The sequence below is a fragment of the Cervus canadensis genome, chromosome Y (genome assembly GCF_019320065.1).
Source record: "Cervus canadensis isolate Bull #8, Minnesota chromosome Y, ASM1932006v1, whole genome shotgun sequence".
NCBI lineage: Eukaryota > Metazoa > Chordata > Mammalia > Artiodactyla > Cervidae > Cervus > Cervus canadensis.
This window is the reverse complement of record NC_057420.1, coordinates 2,414,520-2,427,544: the sequence shown is the minus strand read 5'-3', so window position 1 is coordinate 2,427,544 and position 13,025 is coordinate 2,414,520. Positions and strand designations below refer to the sequence as shown.

The 13,025-nt window shown below is 41.4% G+C and overlaps 1 pseudogene; it reads right to left on the bottom strand.

Moving 5' to 3' along the window:
* Positions 1 to 368: 368 nt before the first annotated feature.
* Positions 369 to 13,025, bottom strand: part of LOC122436383 — a 35,444-nt pseudogene continuing 22,787 nt past the window's right edge.

Genomic DNA, 13,025 nt, shown 5'->3' with positions numbered 1-13,025 from the left:
TCCCTTTTTATACTCCAGTGTAGCTCATTTTCCCCCATTTTTTTTTTAATGAGAAGTTCTGTCAATGAAATTAAATCAGAATATACTTAAAAAAAAAAAAAAACAAAACAAAAATTAGAGCCTCAAAGAGCAGCCCAGAGCTCATCATTATACTTTTACACTTGTGTGTGCATTAATAATACAATAATGACATTTGGACAAAGGAGTTATGCAGTTATTTACTTTGAAGTTACAGGACTTCAAAACTCCTTGGCAATAAATAGCTTGCCTGTCTAAAGTCCTGCTTCCCAGCGGGAGCTCCAGGCAAGCCTGGCCTGGGCTGTGAGGTCCGGCACGGTGCAGCCCTGTGAGGTAGGGCGGCCTGGCCATCAGAACTCCTCAATCTTAATCTGCAGGTACTTGAGCATGGTGTCCATGCCCTGTGCCGAGCCCCAGGTCTTCTTCAGCATCTCGCACTCCCACTCGTTGGCCTGCTCCAGCTCCAACCTCATGTTGCAGCGCACAAGGGACTTGGTTTTCTCCAGCACGACGGGGTTGCAAGAGGCGAGCTCCTTTATGTGGTCCATGACATCTTGGGTGAAAGTCCCAGTCCAGAACACCCTGGAGACCAGCCCTTTGATGTATGCCTCCTGTGCCATTAGCTTGCACCCACAGAGCAGCATTTCGTTGGCAGATGCTCCTCCCATAAACTTGGGGAACATGATCGTGGAACAGCCGTCTGGACTCTGTCCGAAAGTGGTATAGGGCTTCTGGAACCACGCCTTTTCATTGGCCCAGACCATGTCACAAAGTGGCAGGATGGATCCTCCTAGCCCAATGGCCGGGCCATTCACGGCTACGATAATAGGCTTCGTGAAGTGGATGAAGGTGTTCACGAAGCTTCTGATGGCCTCTGCCATCCTGGCACTCTCCCTCTTGCGGTTGTCTGTCAGGCACCGGATGAAGTGAAGGAAGTCCAGGCCACAGCAGAAGACGCTGCCCACAGCACTGAGAAGCACCAACTTGCTGCCTTTGGCCCCGTCATGCTCAGTGCGCTCTGCAGCTCCTTCATGACCTCCGGGTTCAGCGAGTTGTTCTTGGACGACTTGGTGGACAGCAGGATGTGGGTGAAGCCGTCCTGCTTCTGAACCATGATGTCCCGGTACCTGGTGGCGCTCTCCATCTGCCGCACGTGCAAGCACAGCAGCTTGTCAGAAGGCTGGTCTTGCCTGTCCTTGATGAACTTCCTCTTCCTGGCCATCACACCCATAACAGACGTTTGCAGGGAGGTCATCCCATAGCCATCAGGGTGTCCATGAATTTGGAGGTGCCTTTCCCGCTCATGGCCAGCCCCGTCGTCATGGCCACAATAGTGGGCCAACACCTGCTGCATCAGCTCCCCATCCATGCCCGCACAACCACTGGACCCAGAAGGGCCCCTATCTGTCTTCTCCGCCACAGCCTCCGTGGCCGCTGTGTCTTCTGGCCCCTGTGAATCTTATTTCTAATCTTCAAAATTGGAGAGACGGACATGGTGGAGTTCTTATTTCTAATGTGAGTGTCTTATTTCTAATAGTCAAAATTTCAGAGTCGGAGATATTGGAGGTGGAGGTGTACAGGGAGCACATCTCTGTGCAAGAGTCCATCAGGAATACAGCTACAGACACAAGTCTTTGAAGAACCTCAGCTGAGAGCAGACAGGACTGCCTGAACAGAGCAAATAATATATGGAACCACAAAAAATCAGTATGATGAAGGAACTAGGGGGGAAACATGAGTGTTAGTAGGACTGGACCTGCCCTCAGGGGGTGGGAGACCTGAAGTAGGTGTCCGATCTCCACATGGGAACAACTGTCTTGATCAGAGGAGAAACACTTCAGGCTGAGTCAAACAGCTGATCTGTAGCAGCCTAAATGGAATGAGAATGAGACAGTCCTTTGCACAGCCACTCACACCCCAGAGAGGGACACAGGTCCTGTAGATTGTACAGCAGGTAGCAGATGGTTCATAGAGATTGTGGAGAAATCCCTGGCCATGGTCTGCTGTCTACTGGTTAGAGAAATTGAGGGAGTGTTCAAATGAGGAGATTGTGTGGGAAAAGCTTGTGGAGGTAAGCCAGGCAGCCATGCAAGGAAGGTGACACCACTGAGTCATGTATAGGGGGTGGAGCCATGACCCTAGCCTCTCGCTCCCCACATGCCTTCATCACAACTGAAAAATAGAGAGGCTGGCTCATCAAGGACTTGAATCAGTGAAATAGTGAGTAAGACTCCACCCAGGGTGCTCCTTTAAGTGACTGATGATCCAAACTACAGAATAGGGCCCCAGCCTGGGGCTCTGCCCTCTATTTGCCTGGCACACTCAATGACAGAGAAAGACCCCAGACAAGAGAACTCTCGAAGTTCCTGAATGCATGGAACTATGGAGAAATACTAGCCAAAGAGGCCTTCTGATTGCCAGCTATGATAGGCTCAACGAAAGATTCTGACAGGGCCATAATTCCTACAGTGGAGGCAGTCCATGTCCCTGGACACTTGGCACTGCCAGGGTCCCCGCAAGCCAAGCACCTTCACGCTCAACTGTCACTTGGGCAGAGCTGCCACAGGTAAAGACTCTTGCATCTTTGCTCCCAGGGTCTCTTCGGTAGTGTCAAACTCTTTTCTACCCTGTAGACTGTGGCAGGACTCTCTATCTGGGAGGGGGTTCTCCATGTGAGAATACTGGGGCATGTTGGCCAATACTGATTGCCATAGCCTTCTAGAGCACTGTATTACCTGCTGTCCTAATCGTCAAACCCCTGAGTGGCTGGCGCTGCCAGAACCCCTGTGACCCAAGCAGCTGCACCACTTCCACACCTGGCCCTCACAGGGGCAAACCCAAGGCCTCCCGGGCCACCTCAGGAGCAAATCCCAGTGGACAAACCACATGCAGAGATGGAAATAAAACCACAATTGAAGCCCAGTGGCAGTGTAGCTAAGGGAGAAGACTCAGAACCTTCCAACTAAGTGTCCAAACTGCAGATTAAACCCACAGTCTCAACTAGGAAGACTGTGTCTATGGAATACATAAAAAGGTCATTGACAGTTCCTACAAACAAACAAATGAACAACAACAACCAAGGAAAAGGCACTAGTTCTGATACCTGTGGATATTGGAGGCAAGAGCACACAGGAGTGGAACCAGATTAGATTATGAGCTGACTGCACAGTAGGTCCAGAGATCAGCACAAAGATGAAGGGTATCATAGGGAGGTGAGGTGGACTGTGAATCCAAGTGAGGGAATGGACTCTGGCAGCAATGGCTCAAGATAAACATGTATTGTTCTTCTCTTTTGACTTGCTCTGTACATTGATTTGGATTTTTTCTCTCTTTCTTCCCACCCTCACCCCCAATGTTGTAGTTGTCAATTTTATAGGCACTATGAAATAATATGAAGCTTTTGAGCATTTTTTAAAAAAATTTCCTCTGTCACATTTTTATTCCTGTTATAAACCTCTGCTTCTATGTTGGACTGTTGCAATTCTATAGAATTTCCATTTATTGTTTCTTCAGTCTTCTAATTTTAATCTTCAAGTTTCTACATTTTTATTTGTTTTTTTCTTAATCTGCTTTTCCACTTGTAGTTGCCTTTTCATATATTAATTGTCTTTACCTATCTCTGTTTAAGATGGCATATCTATTCTCTCTTTCCATTCTCTCAACATATTTGTTAGTTCTATTTTGATTGCTTTATTCCCCAACTAGGACCTTGCTGTAGTTCCATTTTCCAGCTTGTTCTTTAGTTCATTTTGTTATTGTAGATCAACTTTTGGCTTCCTTTGTTCACTGGATGAGTTTAATGCATTTTCTTTTTCTTGGAATGTTTTGATGTTCCTTACGGGTGTATATGTGTATGTGTCTATTCGGTCACACTTTTTATTTTTGTTATACACCTCTGCCTCTACGTTGTTCTTTTGCTGCTCTCTGGAATTTTGTTTGGCTTTCTCGTTTTTATTGTTTTCTTCCATTTGTTCCCCCTTTGAACCTTAAATATCTTTAATATTTTTAATATTTTTTATTGTTTTCTACATTTATTTCTTTCTTTACCTATCCTCCTCTTCTCTTCCCCTTTTGGTTAATCTGTAATGTATAAAAATCTCATTCCTCTACTTCTTTTACCTTTGCATATCTGTTCTTTCTCTTCTATATTTCCTTTCCTATCAACGTATTGTTAGGTTTATTTTATTGCTTTACTATTCAATTGGCATATCCTCTAGTTTTGTTTTCCTGTTTGTCTTTAATTACTATTTTTCTAATAGATGTAATTTTTTATTTCTTTGTGGGACAGGTCAAACTATTTTCCCTTTTTGTTGGACTCTTGATTTTTCTTATGGTGGAATATCTATATGTGTAATTTCAGTCACTCATTTTATTGTTAATATAAACCTCTGGCTCTACACTGTACAGTTTGGCTGAGTTTTTGTTGTTGTTGTTGTTGGTTTGTTTGTTTTCTTTTCTTCCACTGTTTTTTTTCTTTCTTATAATTTTATTTTAAATATTTTTCAACCTACTTTATGTTTTCCCATTTATTCCTTTGTTGGCCTATCCTACGTTTCGTTCACCCTGCAGTTAATCTCTAACATATAGAAGTCATCTTCAATTCCCTCTATTTAAATCTGCATAGCAATAATTTCTTTCTCTTCTTTACTTTCATATCAAAATATTTGTTAGCTTTGTTTTCATTAGTTTAATCCCCCTTGGCATGGTAATTTAGTTTTGCTTTGGAGTGTAGGCTATAATTTTGTTCTTAACACATAAATATATTATGGATTTGCTTTATTTGTTGGTTCGATTATTGTATTTTATTTTTACTGAACTACTTGCAGTTTGCTAATGATTGTGTGGGTGTGAGTATGTGAGTGTGTATATATATATATATATATATATATACATATTGTATATAGACAATATATATATATATGGACATATGTGTATATATATGCAATATACATGAATATATATTCATTTTATGTTTATTGGACACCTTTCACTTTGGGAATGGGTGTGTGTCTGTGTGTGTATACATATATACAAATGTATATAAACATATATATGCATATATATATATATATGCATATATGCATGTTGGATTATTTTCATTATTACTAGCCTGATTTTGTAACTGCCATTTGGATGAAGTCTATCTTTGGTGTTTCGTATTTAAACATTTCTCAGGATCTTAAAGCTACAGCAAACCTCTTGTGGAATCTTCGTTCTGGACAGGAGATCAAGCCCTGAGCACTCACTCCACTATCCAAAATACCAGAGAACTAAACCTTGAGAATATCAAATACTGTGAAGACACACATAGGAAACCACTTGAAAACAAGATCCAGCATCATCCAACCACGAGATGCACACCATGAGGTACACCTAAGCCAAAAAACAAACAAACAAAAGTAAAAATCCAATCATCAGCAGACACGACTGCCAACTTACTCAGCCTTGCCCATCAGAGGAAAAACAAACAAAGAAAAACTCACCACATATCTCACCCAGAAGCATCATATGCAAAGCACTGGATGGACCTTAGAAAGAAAGGAAGAAAGAATTAAACCTTGAAGCCTGGGTAAAGAGACCTGAAACAAAGGAATTCAAAAAGACAATGAAAAGTCAGAAAAATACTACACAAATGAGGAACAAGCTAGAAACACAGAAGCCCAAAGAAATGAAGAAGAAATATATTTTTCTGAAGAAGGATTCAGAAAAAAATGCTAGTAAAGATGATTAACAATTTGAAAACAGAATGGAGAAACTGCAAGAATCAATGAAGAAATCCCTAGATGAATTGAATAATAAACTTACAGAGACAAACAACATAACTACTGAAATCAGAAACACTCTAAAATAAATCAATAGCAGACTATCTGAAGCAGAAGAATGAATCAGTAAGCTGGAAGGTAAAATGGAGGAAATAACTGCTACAGAACGGAATAAAGTAAAAAGAAGTAAAATAACAGAGGATACTCTCAGAGATATCTGGGACAATATTAAAGGCATCAATATTCCAATTATAGGAGTCCTACAAGAAGAAGAGAGGAAGAAACAGTATGGGAACAACTCTTGAAGGGACTAGAGTTGAAAGTTTCCCCAATGAGGAAAAGGAAATAGTCAAACGAGTTCAACAGGCACAAACAACCCCATATCGGACAAACCCAAGGAGAAATATTTCAAGACACATACTAATCAAACTAAGAAAAGTTAAACACCAAGAAAGGATATCAAAAGCAATAAGGGAGAAGCAACATGCCACATACAAAGGAAACCCCATATCTTGAGAGTTGCTCTTTCAGCAGAAATTCTGCAGGCCAGAAGGGAATGGAAGAATATATTTCAAGTACTGAGTGGGAAACCTGTACCACCAAGATTACAGGACCTGAGAGGTATCTCATTCAAAATTGATGGAGAAATCAAAAGCTGTTCAGAGAAGCAAAAACATAAGACAACTCAGTACCACAAAGAGAGCTTTAGGAAAAAATGTCAAAGCGACTTATACAGTCAACAATACAACGGAAAAAAAAAAAAAATCAGCATAATCAACCCAAATCACTCAAAAAAAATGACAATTCATTTCATTTCAGTCAGATCGAGGATCACGGGTCAGTCACTCAGTTGTATCAAAGTTTTTGCGACCACGTGAACCACAGCACACAACGCCTCCTGCCGGGAGCCAGCACACAAGATCCCATCCATAACAAGGTCAGGAGGAGAAGACCTGACAAGGAAGGCACATCAGGACTTCAGGGATTTCAAAAAGCTGTCCCGGTGCTAACCTGAAAGATTATATGTCTTTTGGATGCTTGCTATATTGGACTACTCCCTAATTTCTGTGACACGGGTTGAAGGCCTTCCCCAATCTCTTTCCAACCAGAATCAACTTAGAACTTTAGTCAATATGTTCCCCGGATGGTGGGATCCTATAAGATTATCCAGGATGAGAGGAGTGATTCAATTTAGACCCCTTTGCTGGCATTCTAGCCTGTTTGACAAATGCGTACTAATGCACATGACTGCTCACCACAACTTAATCACAAACAGAATTATTAACCTGATCACACAAAAGGCCCTAATAAGCAGAGAGACCTTCAGGGGGTGAGCAAGCTCTATTGGAGAACACAGAAATATTATTCTAAATGTGGTTATATTTAAGGATATAGAAATATAAGGGTTTAGAATTGTTCATTTTAACCATGAATGCTAAAGAGGGGCTGCCACACTGGAGCTGCAGAGTTTTAGTGTGGTAAAACTTTTAGAAAATTTTACTGATAATTTCTTCAAAAAGACTGATGTTTGTGTTCAATAAAGAATAGATTACAGAAAACAACTTTGCATTCACCTAGTTCATAAAATGTCAATAGACCTCAAGGCCAGAGATGATGTAAAAGACTTTATCAAACAAGTATGCAGAAAAACCCTGGTTTTGTGAAGGACAAGCTGATGCAATATTAAACTATTTTCCCCTTAAAAATGTACAACTTAGAATATAAAAGCTGCAGTAAAAAATAAATATTTGCCAGACTGTGCTACACACACCCAGCCTGGTCTCTCTGTCTCTGTCTGTCTGTCTCTCTGTCTCTCTCTCTCTCTTTGTCTCCCCAATGCCATTCATCCAGAGGATACCCTGGATCCTGCTGAGCCTGGAAAATGGAAGGATCTGTGTCCATCACCAACTCCTGGATTTTACCAAAATTCATCTCCATTTAGTTGGTGATGCCATCCAACCATCTCATCCTCTGTCGTCTCCTTCCCCTGCTGCCCTCAATCATCCACAGTATTGGGAACTTTTCAAATGAGTAAGCTCTTCATGTTGTTGTTTAAAATACTGGAATTTCAGCTTCAACGTCAGTCCTTCAATGAAAACCTAGCACTGATCTCTTTTAGGATGGACTGGCTGGATCTCCTTGCAGTCTAAGGGACTCACCAGAGTCTTTTTCAACACCACAGTTCAAAACCATCAGTTCTTCACTGCTCAGCTTTCTTTATACTTCAACTATAACATGTGTACATTACTACTTGAAATAATCATAGTCTTGAATAGATGGACCTTGTTGCCAAAGTAATATCTCTGCTTTTTAATATGTTCTGTATGTTGGCCATAGCTTGCCTTCCAAGAAGAAAACTTCTTATAATTTCATGGCTGCAGTCACCATCTCTTGCGATTTTGCAGACCAAAAGAAAATTAAAACAAAAAAAAATCTGCAGGTGTTTCCAATTTTCCCATCTATTTGTCATGAACTGATGGGAACAGATGCTGTGATCTTCATTTTCTGAATGTTTAGCTCAGCCACTGTTTTCACTCTCCACTTTCACTTTAAGCAAGAGGCTCTTTAGTTCTTCTTCAATTTCTGCTCTAAGGATGATGTAATCTGCATATATGAGGTTATTGATACTTCTCCTGGCAATCTTGATTCCAGATTGTCCTCCATCCAGCCCGCATATCTAAAGATATACTCTTCCTACAATTACAATAACAAGGAGAGGATATTCAGTCATGATATAACCATTTTCCTCTTGGAAACCAGTCTGTTGTTCCATGCCCAGTTCTAACCGTTGCTTCCTGACCTGCATACAGGTTTCTCAAGAGGCAGGCCAGGTGGTCTGATGTTTTCTTCTCTTCAGAATTCTTCACGGCTTAATGTGATCCACACTGTGAAAGGCTTTGGCATAGTCGATAAAGCAGAAATAGCTGTTTTTCTGAAACCCTCTTGCTTTGTTGATATTTTATCATGTAGGAAATTTGACCTTTGTTTCCTCTGGCTTTCCTAAAGCTAGTTTGAACATGTGGCAGTTCACAGGTTATGTACTTTTGAAACCTGTCTTGGAGAAAATTGAGCATTAGTTTCCTAGCATTTGAGATGAGTGCATCTTTGTGGTAGTTTGAGCATTCTTTGGAATTGCCTTTCTTTGGGATTGGGGTGAACACTGATCTTTTCCAGGCCTGCGGCCACTGCTGAGTTTTCCAAATTTGCTGACCTATCGAGTGCAGCATTGCACAGCATCATCTTTTAGGATGGAAATAGCTTCACTGGAATTCTTACACATCCTCTACCTTTGTTCAGAGTGATGATTCCTAAAGCCTACTTGACTTCACATTCCAAGATGTCTGGCTCTAGGTGAGTGATCACACCATCATGATTATGTGGCTTGAGATGATCATTTGTGAAATTCTTCTGTATAGTCATGCCACCTCTTCTTAATGGCTTCTGCTACTGTTAGGTCCATAGGAATTCTGTCCGTTATTGTGCCAATCCTTGCATAAAATATTCCCTAGGCAATTCTAATTTTCTTGAGGAGATCTCTAGTCTTTCCCATTCTATTGTCTTCCTGTATTTCTTTGCATTGATCTCTGAGGACGGCTTTCTTATCTTTCCTTGCTATTCTTTGGAACTCTACATTCAAAGGGGTATATCTTTCCTTTTCTCCTTTGCTGTTTGCTTCTCTTCTTTTCAGAACTATTTGTAAGGTCTCCTCAGACAGCCAATTTGCTTTTTTTTGTATTTCTTTTTCTTTGAGATGATCTTACTCCCTGTCTCCTGTAGATTATCACGAACTTCCATCCATAGTTCATCAGCCACTCTGTGTATCAGAAATAGTTGTCTGAATCTATTTCTCACTCTCACTGTATAATCCTAAGGGATTTCATTAGGTAATAATGGAAGGATCTAGTGGTTTTCCCTACTTTCTTCAATTTCAGTCTGAATTTGGCAATATGGATTTCATGATCTAAGCCATAGTCAGCTCTCAGTCTTATTTTTGATGACTGTAGAGTACTTCCCCATCTTTGGCTGCAAAGAACATAATCAGTCTGATTCTGGTGCCGGCCATCTGGTGATGTCCATGTGGAACATCTTCTCTTGTGTTCTTGGAAATTGGATTTTGCTCTAACCAGTGCATTCTCTTGGTAAAACTCTGTTAACCTTTGGCCTGTTTCATTCTGTTACTCAAAGGCCAAATTTTCCTGTTAAGCCAGGTGTTTCTTGACTTTCTATTTTGTATCCCAGTTTCCTTAAATTAATGCATAGTTTTGGGGTATTAGTTGTAGAAGGTCTCGTAGGTCTTATGAGAAACGTTCCACCTCATTTTCTTCTGTGTCATTGGGCATGGCCTAGACTTGGAATAGATAGTGATATTGACTGTTTTGCCTTGGAAATGAACAGTGTAATTGTTCATTGTAATTGTTGAGACTGTAATTGTTGAGACTGCTTCCAATACTGTATTTCAGTCTACTTGTTCAGCCCCAGTTCTCTGTCAGCTGGTGACGGGTGCCTTGTACTTAAGACACACTGCATTGCTAACTGGCGTGACAGTGGAATGGTTGTTCGCTGCAAAGCTTTTCCCTGGATTGTGACTTCCCCTCGCCTGGCACTGATGTTCAGAAAGCGACCCCTGAGCATGGCACTCCAGACAACATCACCTCCACAGGCTGCCGTATTCTCTGGAGTGCTGTTCTGCCCCTGAGGTTAGAAATCTGCAAAGCCATATCTTTCTGGACATTAACCCCTCCTGGATAGCTGGTGTGTATCTTGAGCTTTATCTTCCACTGGGGATGCCATGGGCTCTGGGCTCAGACTTGAACACACCTTTCGGTGTTTCCTGTCAATTCTTGCTTGGGTTCTGAATGGCAACTGTTAACACCCTGATGAAGATGCCCTTCCCTGTTCATTTCCTTTCTTTAAAATTGCACTTTTTTTTTTTTTTTGTATTTGATATATTTGAACTGTGCTATTGATGAAGACTCTGAAGAGTCACTTGAAGTGCAAGGATGTCAAACAATTCCATCCTCAAGGCAATCAACCCTGAATATTCATTGGAAGCATTGATGCTGAACCCAAAGCTCCAATAACTTTCCTACCTGACGGGCAGAGCCAACACTTTGGGAAAGACCCTGATGCTGAGAAAGATTGAAAGCAGAAGGAGAAGGAGGCAACAGAGGATGAGATGGTTGGATGGAATCAGTGAAGTAATGGATGTGAGTCTCAGTAAACTTCGGGAGTTGGTGAAGGACAGAGAATGTGGGGTGCAGTCCACGAGTCTGCGAAGAGTGGAACAGGAGTGAGTGACTGAACAATATTTAATGTATTTGTTTTCCATTGTGTTTGGTCTTCCTTGTTGCACAAGTGCTTTCTCTCATCACAGCAAGTACAAGCTACCTAGTAGTTGTGGTGTCCTACCCAGTAGTTGTTGTGGGATTCCCTGGTGGCTCAAACAGTTAAGAATCTGTCTGCAGTTCAGGAGACCTGAGTTCCATCCCTGGATTAGTACGATTCCCTGGAGGAGGGCATGATAATCCATTCCAGTATTCATGCCTGGACAGTCCCATGAACAGAGGAGCCTGCTGGGCTATAATGGGTCCATGGGGTCCCAACGAGTCATAAATGACTGAGTGACTAACACTGTCCATTCTCAGTTGTGGTGCACAGGTTTCTCATTTTGGTAGCTTCTCTTGTTGTAGAGTTCAGGTTTTAGAGTGCTTGGGCTTCCATATTTTCAGCACGTGGTCTCAGTGGTTAAGGCTCCCAGGATCTAGACCACTGGTGCAATTGTAGTGGCTCTGGGACTAGTTACTCTGCAGCATGTGGGATCCTCCCAGATCAGGACTTGAACCTGTCTCCCATGCATTGGCAGGCAATTCCTGCCCACTAGACTACAAGGAAGACCATACACTCTATTTCTTAAAAGATCTCCTTGAGCAGATAGATTCCTGTTTCCCTGTGGATTTCTGGTTGTTATCTGCAGCCTCTGCTACCTCCATGTATTTCAGAAATCTCATTGACCTGATCTACTCATCAGCCTGGCTCTGTCCCCATGTCCGGGCCACATCTGCCTTTCTTGGTCTTAGGGCCACATATGATGTAGTCCTCACATAGGGGATGAGTGTTAGGAGGATGTTAGCGTCTTCAGAGAACACCCTTATTTTCTTATGTTCAAGACTAAGTACTTACTTTCTCATCTGAATCAGAAATGTATGTCTTGGATTAGGGTTTTTTTTTTCTTTGTATTTTTTTTTTTTTTTTGAATGTGGAGGTGGTTACCACATTTCATGTTTCTCAAGGTGATTTTTATCAAGCATAAAGAAATAAATTTCCTCTCTAGTTGATATTTTATTGGTTGTTTTCAGGATTTGTAGACAGTTTAGTTTCTATAATATTCTTAACGAATGTACTAAAGATGGAAAATAACCACATAGTTTCCTTTCTAAAGAGATATCCCAGTACCTTTTCCAGACTAAAATGTGGAACCTACTTTTCCTTAAGGGGATACCAAATATTGATATGCTCTGCTATCATACGTCCCATTAACTCATTGTTTAATATCATAACGACTGCATGCTTGATTTACACTTTCTCATATCATGTTCAAGGCACATTATGGGAAACTGGAATGTCATAATGAGGGACAAGAAAGAGCCAAGATCAAGGAGTGCTTTCCTTTGGGATGTGATTCTAAAAAACACCTGAGTTTTGAGGTCGTTTTAAATGTCCAAGACATCCATCATGCACAGTTGTGACTCAAATTGTCATTGAGTATGCTTTGTGTAGTTGGGTTAAAACATGACACCCTCACCCGTGAAATAGTCGCCTGGCACTCAGGACATGTACGCTGTGCTAAGTTGCTTCAGTTGTGTAAATTTTATGTGACCCTGTGGACCTTAGACGACTAGACTCTTCTGTCCATGGGGTTCTACTGTTGAGAATATTGGAATGGGTTGCTGTGTCTTTTTCCAGGGCATCATCCCAATTCAGGGATGAAACCCATGTCTCTTACGTATCCTGCATTGGCAGGCATGCTCCTTATAACTAGTGCCACCTGGGAAGCCCAGATCAGCCATAGCAAATTGATTACCCTTTCTTTTCTGTTGCACTGGACAATAACCAGTGAACAGTTTCATCTCTTTAAGAAAATAAAATACTAATAATAATAACATAAAAAAAGAGTACATTTCAAAGTTGGAATTACATGGACCTTACTTCTTAAAGATGTTTCTAGAGCTACTGGTCCTTGGAAGA